This window comes from Oratosquilla oratoria, chromosome 10 (assembly GCF_046742065.1).
Source record: "Oratosquilla oratoria isolate Oo_2021 chromosome 10, ASM4674206v1, whole genome shotgun sequence".
In the NCBI taxonomy this organism is placed as follows: domain Eukaryota; kingdom Metazoa; phylum Arthropoda; class Malacostraca; order Stomatopoda; family Squillidae; genus Oratosquilla; species Oratosquilla oratoria.
Genome location: NC_134786.1, coordinates 16184180 through 16206403, shown reverse-complemented (window position 1 = coordinate 16206403; position 22224 = coordinate 16184180).

Here is a 22224-nt window from a genome sequence, read left to right as displayed (position 1 = left end):
CACACACACACACACACACACACACACACACACACACACACACACACACACACACACAAACACACACACATACATACACACACACACACACACAAACTATATATATACGGTCGCACACATACACACAAATATATATAAGATAACTTTTAAGACCGTCGCGCAGAGGATTCGAACCTACTTCTCCGATGCCAAAAGGCTCCATAGTCAGTCACCTTAACCCACTAAGCTACTGATGGTCTAAAACTGTATGACCTCGAAACGCTACTGGCTCCCGAGATTAGGAAAGGTCGCTAACTGCCACCTAAATTTCCTTTTTCACCATGCAGCTAACCACACTCGTAGCATGGGGTAAAGACTGGAACGAATCACTTTCACGCTTATCGCTATTGTAACCGTATGAGAAATTCGCTAGTGAACAGCGACATCAATCAGATAATTTTTATGACCGTCGCACAGAGGATTCGAATCTACTGTTCTGATGCCAAGAGACTCCATAGTCAGTCGCCTTATCCCACTAAGCCACTGATGGTCTAAGACTGTATGAACTCGAAACGCTACTGGTTCCCGAGATTAGAAAAGGTCGAGTGTGGTTAGCTGTATGGTGAAAAAAGGGAATTTGTGTGTGTGTGTGTGTGTATGTGTGTGTGTGTGTGTGTGTGTGAGTGTGCGTGTGTGTATGTGAGTGAGTGTGTGTGTATGTGTGTGTGTGTTTGTGTGTGTGTGTGTGTGTGTGTGCGCACAATTGCTATGTTTTGGAGGAAGCACCACATGAGAAGAAAGCCTTTACTAAATAGTACGACGTTTCACTCGACGGAGCTCTACCATGTACACAGACATAGACAATAAAAAATGAGTATTAATACAGTTACCACCAGATGTACGCGGGGAGGAACCTGAGGGGAGACACTTGTCCATAAGTACAGTGAAATTGTGTCTGGCAAGAGTTGATGGAGGATGCTTGTCCATTTCGTGCCGGAGGATGATGATAAGGGTGAAAAATATTCGACAGAATTCGCGTAGCTGAGGTCGAAGCTGTCACCTTTGCCCCCTGTGCTAGGACTATTAGGTCAGGTGATAGTCCCTGCTGGGAATCGTAGAGAAGTGTAGGACTCGAACCCGAAACTAGGAAGAAGCAACACCATCACACTTCCGATTTCGCCACCAGCGCGCTAAAAATTAAATGAATTCAGGAATAGAAGAAAGTAAGTAATGGGAGATTTATAGAATTTGTTTACCATAAGAAATAAAGGGATCAACGGAAGTGCGATACAGAACATGGCGTTGCTTTGTTCAACGGTGATATACTCCTGTACAATCGCTGTTTCCAGACACTTTCTTCCTATTCTATCGGGTACGCTTAATGATCAACAATTCTGCTTTGTCCCAGTCCATTAGGTGGCAGCTCTTGCTCTTGTGTGTTACGCATGAATTCGCTGCAATGTCATTACGAATGTCGCAGCGATGTTCACGGTTCCGGAGAAACAGAACGAGACTTGAAGACCTGATTCCATGAACATCGCTAAGGCTCCCTTAATGGATGCGTAACACATAGCAGCACTAAGAAAAACATAAATGGACAAGGAGAAAGGAGAGTTGTTGATCAGAAAGCCCACAGAATGAAAAAGAAGTGTTAGGAAACTGATCATATGTTGATCGAGCACCATTGAACAAAATAAAGGCATATACCATATGGCACCTCCGTTAATTCATTAAGTCTGCATGGTAAACAAAACCTTGAAAGACCCCCGGCACACACACACACACACACACACACACACACACACACACACACACACACACACACACACACACACACACACACACACACACACACACACACACACACACACACACACACACACACACACACACACACACACACACACCTCGTGGCGTAGTAGCTTGAGTTCCCGGCTGCCACTACGGTGGTTCGGGTTCGAATTCCACCCAGGGCTGAAGTAATTTTATTATCGGTGCGCTGTAAGCTGTTACTCCAACTTTCGTGGGCGGGGAGTTGGGTGTGTGTGTGCGTTTAAGGAAGAAGTGATTAGTGTTGTATTACAGGGATCAATATTGCCTCCGATAACGTTTGCTATTTATGTAAATGACATGGATGAGGGTGTAGAATGTTACATGAGCTTTTTTGCAGATGACGCAAAGCGAATGAGGAAAGTAAGTACAGAAATGGACTGTCATCCGCTACAGAGAGATCTAAACAGGGTTTGGGAATGGAGTGAGAAGTGGGAAGTGGACTTCATCATAAAGAAATGTAGTATAATGGAATTTGGAAGAAAAAAAATATCAGGACAATATAAAATAGGTATAAAGGAAGTAAAAAACGTGAGTTCTGAAAAAGACCTGGGAGTAATTATAACAAAAGACATGACTCGTGACGAAACAAATAAATAAAATTGTTGGAGAAACCTACAACTTGCTAAGATCAATAAAGGTGGTATTTATCTACTTTGAGGAAGAAATGGTGAAGAAAATACTAGTCACACTGATAAGGCCAAGATTGGAGTATACAGCGACACTATGGACACCCAGTACAAGAAAAGAATATAAAGAAAAGTGAAAGAATCCAAAGAGCAATTACAAAGATGGACCTAACACTTTCAAAACTGCCATATGAGGAGAGATTGTCAAAGCTGGAATTACCGACTCTGGAACAAAGAAGAGACCTATTGACCATCTATAGAATCATGATAGGCATGGAATTCCTTGATGTAGAAGATTTACTAAATTGGAATAAGAGAAATACAAGAGGACATGGAAAGAAACTCAAAAAGGTCAGTACACGTATCGATGGAATGTACAATAATTCATTTAATGTTTGCTTATTTGTTCGTATGTCTATCTATTTACTTCTTTACTTGATTTGTCTGCACCCAAGTTCGTTGTGAAAAAATAGGTCTCCTTCACAATACTTTGTTATTGTAAATCCATTGAAACCGACAGTGGGCCTTTGCAAATATTGTCCTGAGTAATTTCAGAATTTTATTTGAGCTAAGTGATAAACTCAGTGAGGTGTTATGATCAAATCATTAATGACGCATGTAAACCATTAAAAAAGAGAATGATAGTGTGAAGATGTTGAAACAAAACTAACAAGGCTTGCCAGAAAAGAATTCTTTGAATCATGATAGAGGCCAGGAAAATGTAACAAAATAGGAATATGTATGATGTTTCTATAACTCATGATATTCTGTCTCATCTAGCTCTCGATAATTTGAATCTTGATATGACAACCAGAAGGAACTTTGTATGGGAATACCATCGAGTTGTAGGGTCTTCAGGTATCCGAATCCACACACACACACACTCTTGAGTTTCTCATGTGTTAACACTATAAAGTAATGTCGTAGCACATTGATAAAATAAACTTTTTATCCCACAGTCGGAAAAAGAAGACACAAATGTCGAATGTTCTATATATTTCAAGTTGCCATGTTTAAATTGTGATACTGTTTATTGGGGACAAACTGGAAGAGATTTGGCAACCAGAATTAAAGAGCATAAAAATTCTGTAAAATATGGTCAACAAAGTTCCGCGGTATTTCAGCACATTGCCAATAAAGATCACCGCATGCATTGGGATGATGCTGAAATAATTTATAAATCAACATGTAGCTTCAAAAGGAAAATAATAGAGTCTTCCCTGATTAAATATCACCCTAATTTCAATATATCAAATGGTCAGTGGTCACCTGACTTCATTATCACCTCAGCAGTCAGCCATGTGCTACCTCATATACTCCAAGGTCACAAAACCCCACGCGACCTGCGGAGCATCGGTCACGTTACCTGAGCTTGTTCCTTTTCCCACCTCACATTTTTGTATATAAGCATATGCCTTCCACTATGTATTCATTCTGCTGAAGAGGGTCACAGTTAGTGATCGAAATATACAGAACATTCGACATTAGTGTCTTCTTTTTCCGACTGTGGGATAAAAAGTTTATGTGTTAACACGTCGTTACCGCTAAGAATTCCTTTCCTCAAAATATATTTTTTCCTGACACTTTACATAAAGTACTCTAAGTATATGAAGGTTTCTCAAATCTTGCACTGGCATCTCTCAGCTTGACATTTCTGTCATTTTTTTTTTTTTTTTTTTTTTACGTAGGAGGTCCCCCGCCCAAGCAAACGAACAAAGGACACTCCCTATCTCGTTAATATTCCGGATGAAGCCACAAGAACTCCTGAAACTGAACTGGTGAAGCGAGTTCAAAGGGCAACGAAGACCCAAGTGGCACTTGACAGAGTTTATTGCGACGGTCCCCCTTGAGAACACGCTCTCGATGACTTTCGAAAGCCTCCTCGAGTTACAACAACACACGCCTCGCATTATTTCTATTTTTGCATCCGACCTTGTTATAGAACAAAAGCTCTCCTATGGACATACTGTCATTGTAAATCATTTAGATAAACACCTAAGCAAGATGCTGTAATCATGATAATTTATTTGATATTATTTGTTTTTGTTTTGTTATAATTTGTCAGTTTTATTCTCATTTATTATCAGTTATATGTCAATTTATTATTACTTACTATTTACCTGTTTGTTTATTATTTAACTATACCTATGCATTTATTTATGTATCTTATTTGTTATTTACATTATTATAGTTTTTTATTAACTTATTATTATGATTTTTTTTCGCATCCGACCTAGATATGGACCAAAAGGTCTCCTGTTGGCATGCTCCGCCTTTGTAATCCTTTGTAATCCTTTCTCCGTATATGAATTTATACGTCTCATCTTAACAGTGTATATACTAAAGATTATTCTATGCTAGTGTTGTCAAACATGTTTGGACTATTGTACCCCTACCCGACTTTGTTTTAACATCAAATAACTCTTATGATTTTTGATTAAACAAATATTTAGTTATCATTTATTTGTCTTCATTCATGCCTGGATTCATGGTTTGAGTCTTGATCAACGCTATGTATTTTGGAGAATATGATATATTCCCTTGCTTTCTATTCCTGTGCTTGAATCCAAACAAATAGCTAAATTGTCTGCCAAATGTATTAAAGCTATGCTCCTTAACGTGGGGATTTTATTACCAGTAGGGGATTACTTAAATCAGTTTTAGGAAGTGACGGGAAACGCGCCTCTGTAACCAAATGTTAAGGAGAGCTACACTGCCTATACTGCCTACTGGGGGTGCTGAGGTCTGAATTGGTTAAGAAACGCTGCCTTAGAGGTTTCAAGTTGGGCGCAAACAACCATGGAGGGTCAGCCAAGATAGATTGATCGAGATAACTTTTCCTCTTTGTGGCCATAAAGCTCCTCTGAGTTCTATAAAATCGTATGAGGGGCAGTAGAGTCTCAATTAACCCTTTGTATTCAATGGCACAACTTAGGAAATTTTGTATTATTTGATATTACTCAAGCTGGTGAATTGTTAAGTGGAAAAGAATCTCCAATAATATCCCTTGCTATGATAATTCTCTTCAAAAATTTCATGAAGCTTGACGCCATATTTTATTCATTACAGGGGATAGTTTTTCGATGAATGGATAGTGATATCCCGGAAATAGATAACGGTTACTTTAATAGCAGGCATCATGACTTACACACACACACACACACACACACACACACACACACACACACACACACACACACACACACACACACACACACACACACACACACACACACACACACACACACACACACACACACACACACACACACACACACACACACACACACACACACACACAAATAGAAATTGACAGAAGCTTCAAGGCTAACATACTTGGTAGGCCTTAAACAGCTGAAGGGAGAAAAGGGTCGTCAGTAGCCAGAAAAGAATATGAAAGAACAATTTCCTTTGTGCATGTATTAATCATATTAAGTCAATATTTACTGAGAGAAAAGAAATAGTGTTCTCTAGTGTTTCTCTAGTCCATCTTTTCATCCATGTCGTTTTAAGTTCATTCTCTTCAAAACTGATGAATCTCTCACTATTTTCTCGGTTATAAGACTTTGCTTGCTTTTATCAGATTTGTGCAGTTCTGTTCTGGCAATCCCGAGGGAGGTCTTGTAAACTAAACAAAATTGTTCAGTAATAAAAAGGGAAAAGAATTCGTCTTTTTAGTAATTCCCAAGGTAACCTTTGTTATATTTTATTCATTCCTTGGGTTACTTTCTATTTCTATTTCCATTTTCCATTCGTTTTGCTTTCACTTAGCCTCCCTTCTCATTTCCATTCCTATTGTCATTCACAAAAAAGCTTCTGTTCCCCCCTTTGCACACTTTCTTAGAACTTGCAATTTTCTCCTTCATATGCTCTCTTTGTTCTTTCTCAATATATATTACTCTCTCGCTCGCGATCTCTCTCTCTCTCTCTCTCTCTCTCTCTCTCTCTCTCTCTCTCTCTCTGTGTTCTCTCTCTGTGTGTGTGTGTGTGTCTCTGTCTGTCTGTCTGTCTGTCTGTCTATCTGTCTGTCTGTCTCTCTCTCTCTCTCTCTCTCTCTCTCTCTCTCTCTCTCTCTCTCTCTCTCTCTGTGTCTCTCTCTCTCTCTATCTCTCTCTCTCTCTCTCTCCTTCATTTCTTTCCTTTTCACCCGCTCTCACCCTTCCTCTTTTTACTTATTTTCTTGTGCCTTCTCCTACTCCTTTTCCTTCTCTGTATTACTTTCTTCTTTCTCGACATTTCTTATCATCTTTATAGCCTTTGTATTTCATCTTCTTGTCCTCTTCTTCCTTCCCCCCTCTTACTCCTTTCTCTTTTGTCTATTGTCTCTCTTCTTTCTGTTTCAATTGTTTCTCGTTCTTCTAATTGTTTGCTAGGCTTATCCCATCTTCCATTGCTTTTCCTCCTCCTATTTCGCCTCCTACGCCTCCTTCTCAGAATTGTTTTTTTTCTATTCAATTTTTCTTTTCCTCTTCTTTCTCTCCTCTCTTCCTTCTATCCTTTATCTTTTTCTCTTCCTCTTCCTCTTAGTTCCTTCTCTTTCCCCTTATCCTTCCTTTCTTTAATCTTCCTTTTTTATTTCCTCCTCCTACTTATCCCAACACTCTTCTTCCTCCTCTACATTATATTCCTTCTTCTCATTATTCTTCTCTTTCGGTTAGGGATTAATCTTCACTCAAAGAAGACTGCTGATTGCATTTAACTTGTACTTTTTCTCGTTCTGCTCTTGCTCTCTTTAATCTCTCCGTCACACCTGTATGTCTCCACCTCTCTTCTTCGGCGTGATACTGGCCCCAAGGGCAGAGGTGTTAATTATCAGCGACGAGACATAATACATTTTCCTCTTCCTCCTCATTATCATCCTCCTGCTCATTCCCGCACTCTCTCTTTCTCTTTCGCCTTCCTTATTCACCTTTTTTTTCCTTCTCTTTCTCTTTGCACTTTCTCTCTTTATCTTAGCTATATTTTCTCCTATTATTCCATCTGTTCTTTTTTTTTCTTTTTCCATTCCATTTCTCTTCTTCCTCCTCCTTCTCTCGCTCCTCTTCTGAATCCTTTTACGTCTCGTAATTTTTCTCTTCCTCGTTATGTTTCTCCTCCACCTTCCTCTTTCTCACTCTTCTCTTCTTTCTCCTTCATCTTCTATAACTTCCACCTTTTCTTTTTCCCTTCCTGCTTTATGTCGTCCTGTTATCTTCTTTCTTTTTTCTTCTTCACTCTTACCTTCAATTTTTAGCACCTTACCCTCTCCGCTCCATTCTTTTTTCTTACTTCTCCTCTTCTCTGCCCTGCCTCATTCTTATCGTGTTTTTCATCTTCATTTTCCACCTTCTTCTCTTCTTCTTCGTCCTTATCTTTCTCCTCCTCAGCCTCCCCCTGTTCTTCATTTTCTTCCTTCATTAACTTCTCCCACTGTTCCTCCATTCCTCCTCCTGCTCTTTCTCCTCCTCCATATCCTCTTCCTGCTGTTGTTCCTCGTTTTCCTTCTGCTGTCCTTCCTCCCCTTTCAATCTCTCTTCTTCCTATTGCTTTCCCCTATTTCGCCTATTCCTTCTCCTCTACTTTCCCTTCTTCATTCAGCTCTTTCTTTTAATCCATCTGGTGTTTTCCTCCTCCACTTTCTCATCCCCTGTCATTCCTCTCCTTCTCCTCTTCCTCCTCAACTTCCTCCTCTTCTTCCTCCTCGTCCTCCGCATTCACCTTCTGTTCCTCCTCAACTTCCTCCTCTTCTTCCTCCTCGTCCTCCGCATTCGCCTCCTCTTCCTCCTCAACTTCCTCCTCTTCTTCCTCCTCGTCCTCCGCATTCGCCTCCTCTTCCTCCTCAACTTCCTCCTCTTCTTCCTCCTCGTCCTCCGCATTCGCCTCCTCTTCCTCCTCAACTTCCTCCTCTTCTTCCTCCTCGTCCTCCGCATTCGCCTCCTATTGCTCCTCCTACTACTCCAATTTCTAGTCTTCCTGCATTTTCTCCTCCCATTGTCCCCTCATCAGATTCTTTTTCTCCTCCTCCTCCTCCTCCTCCTCCTCTTGCTCTTTCTTTCTCTCTCTTATATGAGTTGCAGCTACGAACGTATGAACCTAAACTAGCTTGGCGTGGAATGATGCGTGTACAATCTCCAACATAAAAACATTCATAACTCCGGTAGGAAATTAAGACGTATGGTAGAGGAAATGAGTTCCTCGACACTGCCCACACATATCGGTGTTTAAATTGGTTTTAAGTAAGAAATTACGGGAAGAACAAGAGGAAATAACTGTCTTGGTTACAATTACAAAGAAGCCATTTCTTTTCGTTTAAGAATAATGTTCGACCTGTCTTGCTTGTTAATGGAAAGAGGTGCAGAACATATTTACCAAAATGCACAACACACACAAATACATGCACTATGCACCTTGTAATCCTAATCCTAATTTCGTAGCTCCCTGATTAATTAGAATGTTTCTTCATCTATATAACCTTCACTTTCCTAGGAATAATATACCAGAGTTTCTCTCCTTGGTCTTACATAGAATTCTAATCACTCTCAATTGATATGTGTTCTCGCTGTCGTCAAATGGTTTCAAAGGGCTCCAAAGGAAAACCATAGCTATATCGGACCTGGTTCATATATATATATAATATATATATATATATATATATACATTTATATATATATATATTTATATATATATATATATATATATATATATATACACATGTATACACACACACACACACACACACACACACACACACACACACACACACACACACACACACACACACACACACACACACACACACACACACACACACAGACACACACACACACACACACACACACACACACACACACACACACACACACACACACACACACACACACACACACACACACACACACACACACACACACACACACACACACACACACATACACACACGCACACACACACACACACACACACATATATATATATATATATATATATATATATATATATATATATACATATATATATATATATATATATAAGCTAATATAAAATAAGATAGATAAACAAATAAATAATAAATAAATAGAATAAACAAATAGATAATGATATATAATAAAACAGATAAATAAAATATATTATCAATAATTGATAAATAGATAATAAAAATAAACATATAAGTAATAAGTACATCAATAATAGTAAATAAGCGAATCAGATAAAATAAATGGCAGGCATTACAGCATATTGCTCAGGTGTTTATCTAAATAAATCTAAAAACTTTGAACTGTACTACGCTGCATTGTCTCTGTAGGAAGTTTATTCAATTAATTTACTACATTGTTGGCAAATTTGTTTCTATCCACTTCCAATTTAAATCTACTTCCTGGCAGTTTGAGACCATTATTTCTTGTCTGATTCGCATTGAAATATAACATTTCTTTACTTTTGATGTTGTCAATTCCCTTTGGAATCTTAAAGACCTGTATCAAATCACCCCTGAGTCTACGGTTTTTTTTATTTTTCATTTTTTTTTGGGGGGGGCAAATAGATTCATATGTTGTAGTCGATTTTCGTATGATTTATTTTTTATATTTGGAATTAGTTTTGTGGCACGCCGTTGTACTTTTTCCAATCTGTCAATGTCTTTAATGAGATTCGGTGTCCCTACGGAAACAGTATATTCCAAATGTGGACGAAGTAATAATTTATATGGCTTGTTAATGATAGATGGACTTTTAAAATCAAAAGATCGCGCAATCAGTCCTAGAATCTTATTTGCTTTCACTGAGTGCTTAAATGATTTGAGATAATTACTGATAATTATGCCGAGATTCTTTTCACTATTTACTTTTGTTAACGAGTTTCCAAATAACTTGTAATCGTACTTATTATTATTTTTACCTATCTGCATAACCTTACACATACTTGTGTTAAATTTCGTTGGGCACTTTTCAGGTCATTGTCGTAGGTTATCTGAATCTTCTCGAGTATCTAAATTGCCATTCCGCACAGCTTTGTATCATCAGCAAATTTGGAAACAATAGATTTCAGTTCGTGGTCTAAATGATTCATAAATACTATGAATACAAGTGACCCAAGTACGGAACTCTGAGGAACTCCACTCGTAACATTTCTCCACCTAGGAAATTTGCCATTTAGAACAACTATCTGTTAACGATTGGTTGATAGAAATCTTCATAGCTTAAGTATAAGACATATCTTTAGTTATCCTTTGTTGCTATTGTCAAATTATAATTTTGTTCTGGTTACCTCTAGGTGATATTATTAACTTAAGGTAAGCCCTCCAGCCTCCGAAGCAGCTAAAGGGTTATAGATGTGTATTTCGCTGTGAGGATGAGCGAAGATAATAAGGTCACGTGCGCAAGCAAGATTCAGATGGAATACATTGCTGAAACAGTGAAAAGCTACAAACAGCCAATCTAAAGAAAGAAATGAAGATTAGAAAAAAAAAAGACAGGGAAAAAGGATAATAGTGAGGACAGCAAAAAGGGCACGAAGAGAGAGGAAAATAAAAGGAAAATAGAAAATTAATTAAAATGAAGAAAGAGAGTGAGATAAGAAATATAGAGAAAGAAAATAATAAATGAAAAAAGGAAAGTGAGAAAGAGAGGAAAAAGAAAAAGAAAATGAAAAAGGACAAGAGAGAAGGAGAGATGGAAAGAAGGAAAGAGAAAAAAGAAAGAAGAAAAAATATGAAAAAAGAAAAAGGAAAGAAGAAGAAAAGAACAGAAGAAAAACAAACAAGAAGGAAAGAAGGATAGAAGAAAGGAAGGATAAAAATAAAATAATGGTAAAAAAAAGAAAAAAGAAAAGAAAAGAAAGAAATGTGTAAGGAAGAAACAAAGGAAAAGCTTGTAAGAGAGGAAAGAGAGAGGGCAGAGAGACAGTGAGAAGAGTGACACGGGGTGGGGGGAGAAAGAACGAGAGAGAGAGAGAGAGAGAGAGAGAGAGAGAGAGAGAGAGAGAGAGAGAGAGAGAGAGAGAGAGAGAGAGAGAGAGAGAGAGAGAGAGAGAGAGAGAGAGAGAGACAGATGTGTGTATATATATATGTACATATCTATATATATATATATGTATATATACACATATAAATATATATATTTTTATATATATACATATATAATATATATATATATATATATATATATATATATATGATATATGTATATATATATAGAGAGAGAGAGAGAGATGCACGTACAGTTGTCAGAGAGAAATCAGTGACCAGAATAATGAAAGAATGAGGCGAAAATAATGTTGGAGGTGACGAGGAAGTCAAGAAGGAAGAGGATATGGGCAAAAGGACAATGCATATAATTAAAGGAAAAGGAGAAAATATATTAGAATAGATGTGAACAGAAAAGAAAATTACGAACAAGCGACAGGTGTAAAATGAGGAGAAAGGAAAGAGAAAATAAAAAAAGAAGAAAAGGGAGAGGGAGGAAGACGAGGAGGAGAAAGAAAAAAAACAAGACAAAGAGAAGAAGAGGAATAGGAGATGGAAGAGAAGAAGGTGAGGAGGAAGAAAAGAAAGACAAGGAACAGTAGATGAAAGAGAGAAAAAAATGGCATATGGAGAATAAGAAAGATGGAGAAAAAAATATAAATATGGTAGAGAAGTATAGGAGAAGAATAGAGAAAAAAAGAAGAAAAGGAAAAAGAGGAAAAGGAAAAGAAAAAGAATGAAACGAGGGATAAAGACAAGGAAAAGAGGAATGGAAAATGGAAGAGAAGGAAAGTGAAGAGAGAAAAGATGGATGGGAGGTGAAATAGGAGTAGGAGGAGGAGAAATAAGGATAGGTACATAGCAAGGAGGAGAGGAAGAAGTGGTGAAAGATGTTTATGATCAGCATTAAAACCGAGATGAATGTTAGAGCCACGTTAAGATTAGGTTAAGAAAGTAATTAGGACTAAAGGGAGGATGTGTACAGTATTTGGTGGAAGAGAAGTAGCCTAAGAAGATGAAAGGGAAGACGAAAAAATGAAAGGATATTTTGAGGTGTAACAGAAGGAAAAGGACAAGAAAGAGGAGTGAAAAAAGAAAAAGAGAAGGTGGAGAATGAAGAGTAGCATAATAAATTGAAGAAAAAAATGGAGGAAGAGGAGGAGAAGAAAGAAAACGAGTATGAGGATGAGAAGGATGAGAAGAGCAGAAGGAGGAAAAGGTAGGGAAGGAGGAAAATGATGGAGTGGAAAAAGAGGAGGAAAAAAATGAGGAGGAATAAAAGAAAGATGATGAATAAGAGGAGGAGAAGGAAGGGAATGAGGAAGATGAGGGGGTTGTACACACCACGATAATCACGTGGCATGGAACGCGCGTCATGTCACCCACGACCTGACGCTACTTTGACGTTGTGACCCTGCTTGACTCGACCTAATCTAATCCAATGCAATTATGTAATTATGCACCACGGATGACTACCCACGCGGTATATATATCGACTGCTACCGCATGTAAAACCAGTTCACTCTTATCTTACAATAAAGGAAACGAACTCACCAAAACCTCTTTATCTTCTCAAAGTAGCATCGCTACACTGCACTGGTGACCATTCGGAGCAACAATGAACCCATCTACTGTTGCCACCCCCGACGCAACGCTGCTCGCTACCAACACCGTCAACGCAGTCTCCCTGAAGCTGCCACCCTTCTCCACGGTCGACGCTCCCTCCTGGACAGAGATCCAGTACCGCATGCGGATTATCAGCGCGTCACAAACGAAGGCAGAATATGTTCTCGAGGCGATCCCCGAGGATGTGTCCCCACCTATCTCCCAATGTCTCGATCAACGCGACGGTGCTATGCAACATAACGCTCTAAAACAGTACCTGCTTCAGGAATTCACGCCGATAGCGGCCTCCAGAGCCGCGAAAATCCTCCAACTCTCCCAACAGCCACTGGGGGATATTAAACCAAGTACAGCATATCTCGAGATGGTGTCTATCGCCCGCCTCCCACCCACAACCAACGGAACCAATAGGAACGCCAATATGCTTCGTCAATTGTGGCTCATGCGCCTCCCAGCACCCGTCCGATCCGCCCTTGGCAACGCCGAGGACATGACTACCGACGAAGTTTCACAGAAGGGGGACCATCTCACCGACGCCCATGCCGCCGCAGCAAGAAGTCAGAACGTCTGTGCTGCTGACGACGTCACGGACGAAATCACCGCCGCAGCAACATCGCCAGCTAACAGGCGCCAACAACAGCAGCAAAAGCAACGACGCCCCTCTACACCTGTGTTACTACCACACAAGATTCGGTGCCTTCGTCAAGAAATGCCAACCGGGATGTACCTGAAAAAAAAAAACGCCTGAGAGGGCCACCGTCCATCGCGGTGGCTTCTACAGGCGCAACGGGCCCCTTCATCAACGACAAGGCCTCTAAATGTCTTTTCCTTGTCGAAATTGGCGCTTGCAGGTCCATATTTCCAGCATCCACTGCAGAACACCAGGCCCCTAAGGACGTTGGCGTTAATCTCGTCGCCGCTAACGGCACTACCATAGCCACCTACGGGTGGAAACGCCTACACCTCACCTTCGGAAGTCGCCACTACTCCTGGAACTTCATCCTGGCAGACGTCAAGACTTCCCTCCTCGGTGCTGACTTCTTCGCTGGTCGACGTCGCCAACAGCCGCCAAGTCTGCGCAATCGCATCCGCCTCGACGCCCCTGCAAATCGCGCCACAGCCAACCACGGTCGCCGCCATCGACGCTAGAATGTCCTACGCCCACCTGCTCACGGAATTCCAGGACGCCTTCAAGCCTGGGCTGCGACAGACACCACATGTGCTAACTAAACATGGGGTGTGCCACTACATCAAGACACCTGGGCCCCCGGTATTTGCCAAATACCGCCACCTACCGCCCGAGAAACTCGTCGTCGCCAAGAAACCCTTCCGAGAGATGGAGAGACTAGGGCTCTGGAAAAAGGCCTCCAGCCCTTGGTCCTCCCCTCTCCACCTCGAGACCGATGGTTCCTGGAGCCCCTGTGGAGATTACCGGCGGCTAAACATGATAACGGGACCTGACCACTACCCATTCCCAAACATCGTCGACGTCACCACCCCTTTCGGGACGTACACCTTTAATTACTCCTGCTTCGGCTTGCGAAACTCAGGTGCGACTTTCCAGCACCAAATGGACGGCATCCTTGGCAACCTCAACTTCTGCGTCTGCTACGTCCACGATATTTTGGTCTTCTCCAGCTCTCCTGACCAGCATTCTCGAGCGTCTCCAGGACAACGGCCTAGCCGTCCGCTTTGACTAAAGCAGCTTCGAGAAAAAATTCGCCCCATTTTTGGGATACCTCATCTCTCCTGACTGCGTTCGTCCTCCCTAACATCGCTCAAACGCTGCACCCACTCTATTATGCCCTTCACGGAAAACCGAAGGTCCTCCTTTGGAGTTCTGCCATGCAACCTGCCTTCATCAGCGAAAAAAAAAAAAAAAAAAAAAAAAAAAAAAAAAATTGCCCGTACCACCACCCTTTCCTTCCCTGCAGCAGCTGCCCAGCTACAACTGTCAAGCTACAACTGTCAACGGACGCCAACAATGTCACCATGAGGGGTGTGCTCGAACAAATCCTCCGTGGCAGACCTACACCCCTCGGTTTCTTCAGTAGGAAACTCTCTAAGGTCGAGCTCAACTACAGCACCTTCGGTAGAGTTTGTGTTTATGACAGAAAGAAAAAGATAGACAGGGATAGGTAGATAGAAAGGGAGGGAGACAGCGAGAGAGGCAGAAACACACACATACACACACACGCACACACACACACACGTACACACACACACACGCACGCACACACACACACACACACACACACACACACACACACACACACACACACACACACACACACACACACACACACACACACACACATAGACACACAGAGAGAGAGAGAGAGAGAGAGAGAGAGAGAGAGAGAGAGAGAGAGAGAGAGAGAGAGAGAGAGAGAGAGAGAGAGATTCATTAAATGAATGTTTTCTACATTGACCGTACAGTATAACCTCATGACGTGACGGAGTGAATTCTGAAACAGGATATTGAGACATCCATCCAGGGTTAAGGATCATTAAGGCTCTACTTAAGAGCAAATTGAGTTTTTTATTTTCATTTTTGTATTATTGGAAACTCAAAGACTTTCGCTGAGAAATATAACTTAAACGTGCATTGGAAGCATTTGAATACGTTCTTCGATCTTTTACAACATATCAAAAGGAGGTATGATAAAAGCTCATTGCTATAGAAAAGGAGATACTAATGTACAAGATGTCAAATGGGAATCAAAATAAGATAGCCCGTTCTGAAAAAGAATCAAATTTGGGAAATTAGTAATCAAGTTTCATTGAAATGTATACAGTTGACAGGGAAGTGTTGTTGACGATGGGAAAAATGTAAATATTCGACTGAGACAGATACGCATGGAAATCTGTGAATGAGTCTTATCTACATGCTGTTAGAAGATAAGCGAAATAGTTATGTTAATTATTATCTCTCAGCTGAAGAAAATAGTTATGCCACAATCAGAATGTAATTCAAACGTAGCTTACAGTTATGAGGGGGTGAAAGGAAACATCTGATTTAATGATTTGTTTTTGTCTGAACAAATAGTCCTTTCTCTCTTTCTCTCTCTCTCTTTCTTTTTCTTTCCCTCTTCCTCTCTGTCTCCCTCTCCCTCTCCCTCTACGTGTATTTGTGTCTGTTTATCTGCCTGTTTGTCTATTTCTCTCCCTCTCTCTGTATTTCTACCTCTCTATCTACCTCTCTCTGAACAAATAGTCCTTTCTCTCTTTCTCTCTCTCTCTCTCTTTTTCTTTCTCTCTTTCTCTCTCTCTCTCTCTTTTTCTTTCCCTCTCCCTCTCTGTCTCCCTCTCCCTCTCCCTCTACGTGTATTTGTGTCTGTTTGTCTGCCTGCTTATCTGTCTGTCTCTCCCTCTCTCTGTATTTCTATCTACCTCTCTCTGAACAAATAGTCCTTTCTCTCTTTCTCTCTCTCTTTCTTTTTCTTTCCCTCTTCCTCTCTGTCTCCCTCTCCCTCTCCCTCTACGTGTATTTGTGTCTGTTTATCTGCCTGTTTGTCTATTTCTCTCCCTCTCTCTGTATTTCTACCTCTCTATCTACCTCTCTCTCTCTCTGCTCCTCTCTCATTACCTTTGTCTGTCTGTCTGTCTGTCTGTCTGTTAGTCTGTCTGTCTGTCTGTCTGTCTGTCTGTCTGTCTGTCTGTCTGTCTGTCTGTCTGTCTGTCTGTCTGTCTGTCTGTCTGTCTGTCTGTCTGTCTGTCTGTCTGTCTGTCTGTCTGTCTGTCTGTCTGTCTGTCTGTCTGTCCGTCCGTCCGTCTGTCTCTGTCTGTCTGTCTGTCTGTCTGTCTGTCTGTCTGTCTGTCTGTCTGTCTGTCTGTCTGTCTGTCTGTCTGTCTGTCTGTCTGTCTGTCTGTCTCTGTCTGTCTGTCTGTCTGCCTTTCTCTCTCTCCTTCCCGTTCTCTTGATCTTCTTCCCTCTCGCTTTACTAATTTCTCTCACCCTATATTTGTGAGCATGTCTCCGTTACTTTGTTGCTTATCCAAACCAGTCGCCCACGTTCCTGTTGATAAATTACAGAGATAAAGCTTGTTGACAGAGTTTTCGGTCCATAGCAAAGCCAGATAAAAAAGATGTGTTTATCCGTGCACTTTTTAAAACTCTTAGCTTCACTACATTCAACTCACTCAGTCGGAACCTTATTCCATTCATTAACAATGCGGTTAAAGAAATCGTTTCTACCTACTTCTATGTTGAATCTATTTCCAGATAGCTTGGGGCCATTACTTCTCGTTCAATTAGTACTTACTGTGTAAAAATATATATATTTTTCATGTTTAATTTCTTTTTAAAGTTCTGAAAGGTTTATATCAAGTACGACCTATATCTATGCCTATTTAGAGAATACAGGTTCAAATACTTTGAGCAGTTTTTGTATGCTTTGGTTCATATATTTAGTATGAGTTTTGTGTTGCGTTGATATACCCTTTCCAGTCTGTCATTGTCTTTAACAAAATCTAGGAACTATTCGCAATCCATATTCCTAGTGTAGGCGAGTCAGTCTTTTGTAAAACCAATCAATGGTAACTGGATTTTTGAGGTAAAAAAAATCGCGCTATGAATTTCAGTATCCTATTTGCTTTCTAAGGCAATACTTAGACATTCTAATCTCACTACTGATAATTACAGCGTAATACTTTTTATTCTCCATTTTGGTTAATGTTTTTCCAAATAACTTGTAGTTAAACTGAGCATCCTTTCAACATATGTCAATAACTTTACAACTCGATTTCAATTTCAATGACCACTTTGGAGACAATTGTTATAGATTATATATATGACCTTGGATACCCAATTCATTCATAGGATCATTTGTTATTCTGCACATCTTTGCTTCTGTAGGTATTTTTTACTCCTCTGAATTTTCATATATATTTTAACATACTTCTTTCTTTCCCTTTTCCTTCCTCCTTTTTCCTCTTCACTCTTTTGTCTCTCCCCTCTTCTCTTTTTTCTCTTGCCTTCCAATCATTTGCATACCCCTCCGTCCTGTATTGTTCCCTATTGCCTGTCCCCCTAATTTGATCTTTCTTGTTTTCTTTTCTGAGTTGTTTTACTTTGTTTGATATGTCTACATTGTTAAGGTTGACCAAAACCTCTCTCATGTTCTCTTCTCCTTACCCTTCCTCTTTTTTCCTTTCTCAGCTTCTCTCTTTTCTTCCTTTTACAACGTCTTTTGTTTTCGACGTCTGCCAATTTCACTCTATTTTTACTTCCCCCCAATTCTTTATTTCCTTATGAACGACCTTTACTTTATTTTTTCTTTCTACATTTTCACGCTTTTCTTCATTTCCTTTCTTCATCTTTACTTCCTTGTCTATTTTCTTCTTCCCTTACTTTTCTCTCCCTCAATTCCTTCCTTTTTCCTTTCCTTATTTCCTTCTTTCTTTCCTTACTTGCTTCTTTTCCTCCCTCTATTCTTTTCTCCTTTCATCCTTCCTTTCTTATTTTCTCAATTTTTCTTCCCTTTTTTTCTTTCTTCCTTTCTTCCTCCCACCTTCCTACGGAACCCTCTCCCCCTTCAGTCATCAATTTTCCCTTCTACCTCTCCCTTTTATTCGTCTCCACTTCCCTCTGTTTATGACATTTTCTACTCGTGTTTCTTCTGTCCTCTCTTTTCAGTTCTTTCTTCCACTTTTTCTTCTGCCAACAAACTTCTATATCGTTCTTCTCCCCTTCCCTTTATTTCTTTGTCGCCTTTATCTTTCTTTTTATTTCTTCTCTTTTCACATTCCTCTCCCTTCTCTTCTCTCTTGTCCCTTGTAATCTTCCTTTCCCTTTTCTTCTTTCTAACATATTTTTTCTCTCTATACCATCTTCCTCCTCTCTATCGCGTTCCCTACTATAACCATAGCGTCCTCTCTCTCATCCATCCTTAAGCCATAGGACACAAATGCATTATGGCAGAATTAGCTCGTTCATTACCGAATATTTTTTTTTTATTCTAGTTTGACTCACGGTAGGTTACTTTATTTATCTCATCAGTATACACTGGTAGTCAAGTGATTACATTTAAATTTGATTAATTTCTTCAATACAACGTGGCGCTTTCCCTATTATTCTTGTTGTCCTGAAGCTATTCTCTTCATCGTCATTTAGATTCCCACAGTGGTGAAGATGTCTGGAGGCAGTAGATGATAAACTTTCATTAGATGGTTTCACACCTGTGATAACGTTTCAGTCCGACTTTTGGTATTGTCTTGAGAACAAATAAACCCATTACAAATTACTTTCGCCCACATCTATCATTCAATTCTCTACGTGACTCTTGTTTTTGTCGTTCTCTTTGCTATTTCCATCCCTCAACTCTCTACTCCTTGGTTTTAGTTTGTTCAATTATTCACCCCATTTTAATCTCTTAAGCCGGAGTTACACAAACCACTGCCCTTCGTGTTTACAGTTTGGCTGAGACCCCTAGTGGCGTGGTCACACTGCAGGCGAGTTGGCACCAAAACGAAATCAATTGCGATGGACACGGAAACGGAGAAGCTGAAATTGTTGACCCATTTGTGCCTGGCGTTCCCCTTTTGCTGAATATTATTGGTTGGCAACAGCCAAAACAGATTCCCCAGAATGCAATACGCGTACAATAGATATAAATCTTAATCCCCACTTACACACACAACGGAATATAATGAGACTAAGCGGAATATAAAGGAGGACATCCAAATATGTGATGGAGAATACAATACGAGTACTAAAGGTAAACATAAAAATGGATAATATGGAACTTGGAGATGGAAAGACTGAAATAATGGACGTAAAATAGCAATTGAGAATAATACATTGCTGAGGCGGAAGTTAAATAGAAGATATTAGAAAAGCGGCAATGTAGTGTTGCTTGGTGATTTTAATTATTAGGAATATGAAACAGGTTGAGTGGGAACCTATTGGAAAGGAAGAGTAAAAGGGAAATACACTGTTGGATATAAGAACTAAAACCATAATGATACCATTGGTCACAGAATGGTAAGAGTGAAAGATAATATACCACCTTGTATGGATTTGCTGTTCTCTGTTTTTTTTTTATTGATTCTTTGATATACATATATCGTATGATAAAGATTGATCCTATAGTTCTTAGGCTCTCTATATGATTGTAGAGACAAAAAAAACCGCTAAATGAATCATAAAGGTAAGAAAAATGTAAATTCGGATAAGCTAAATTCATAATACTGAGGATTCTTATTTTACAAAATAGATTAGATTGAGGAGAATAAAGGAATAATAAATATAGAAGAAATGAGACACAATTCAGAATGTTTACAGCTCGTGAGTAGAATGAAAATTTATACCAAAACTAACAGGGGAAGAAACCAAGAAAAAACATTGATCTAACAGAAACTGACAAAGAAAATAAAAGAGTTTGGTAAATTTGGAGAAAAAGAAGGGCCACTAAAACAAAAGATAATTACAATGACAGTAGTTATGATAATAGCTGCAGACACGATTATTACTGACTAAAACCCCGCAGCCCCACAGTGGCTGACAACAATCCTCGAATTCTTTCGCAGATCTCTCTAGGAAGAAGTTTTGGACTGTTGTTTGTACTATATTTATATAGGACTCTTTTTTTGTCACCGGCTAAAAGTAGTAGCGGGCAAACAGTTGCTGGCTGTTAGTTCTCCATTTGTAAAGAAGGATAGCAAATACAGGTTAAGTTAACAGTAAGAGATGTTGCGTTCAGTCCAGAGACCGGATGTCAACCCTTTAGGGCTGCATTTTCTAATAGATGTGAGGGAGTTAAGGGGTCTTGAAAATGGCCAACTCCGCTGTCCTTGTACAAGTTGATATATATAAAGATCAGATGAAAAGACACCTTAAAAATGTATAATCAACATATATAGAAATAAACCAATGTTCTATAGAGGAGTAATAAATAACTAGAGAAAGCAGTGTTGGATAACAGAAGTAGAAGCATGAGAGGTAAAAAGAAAAAAAATGCAAGAAAGGCTAGATAGACTACATATACATACGGGGGCAAATGATAGCTCATTTTAGAATATTAGATGCCTAAAGAAAATAGAAATCACCTGATTGTGAACTGGTTGTATATTCATTAGAAAAAAATCATAGAGGTTGAAAAAAGGCCAATGTGATTACAATTTATAAACGAGGAAACAAGAAAAAAACCCTACTACTTGGCCAATATAAGAGATAGATTATTTGGGTAAATCACGAAAGAGAAATGGAATAGAGAAAGACCTTGGTCGATAACCAATTGGGATTTAGAAAATTTGGGTCATATGTTTTAATTTTGATGGGTGTATATACAAGGGCAATCAACGCGCCACAGAAAAGAGATAGATGGGTGGGCTGTGTATACTTAAACCCAGAGAAGGCCTTTTGACAAAGTATTTAACAAAAATATTGATATTGAAACTAAAATCTGTAGGACGACTTAAAGAGAGTCTGCTACAATGGACGAAGGAGTTCCTGAAGAAGAGATTGAAATGGATGTTTGTTAAAAACATCATTCCAGATTGGAAGGAAGTGACTAGTGTTGTCCCACATGGATCGGTGTTGACACCGGCAACGAGAAGTGCTTGCTAAAAAGCACTTCCCAGCAACTGTCAATGTCTCATTTGTTATTTGTGCTTGGACAACCAAGGTAAGGTGTGAACACCGGTAGCCATTGTGAATAAATCCCAAGACTATGTAGACAAGAAAGTACACACCATTCAACGTGCCGTGACGGTATATATAATTATACTGCTGGGTAACTGTATTATTGTAAGTACAAATAATGACAATAGTAATGATCAACTTAATAGAGATATATCATCGTCAATGAGCATATTGAAAGATAATTGTTATCGTGAAAGCAGTAATAATAAAAACACTACCATCAGCGTCACTGGTACTACTAGTACCGTTACTATTATTGCCTCTACTACTACTACTACTACTACTACTACTACTACTACTACTACTACTACTACTACTACTACTACTACTTCTACTACTAGTACTACTTCTACTACTAGTACTACTTCTACTACTAGTACTACTTCTACTACTAGTACTACTTCTACTACTAGTACTACTTCTACTACTAGTACTACTTCTACTACTAGTACTACTTCTACTACTAGTACTACTTCTACTACTAGTACTACTACTACTACTACTACTACTACTACTACTACTACTACTACTACTACTACTACTACTACTACTACTGGTGGTGGTGGTGATGCCATTACTAC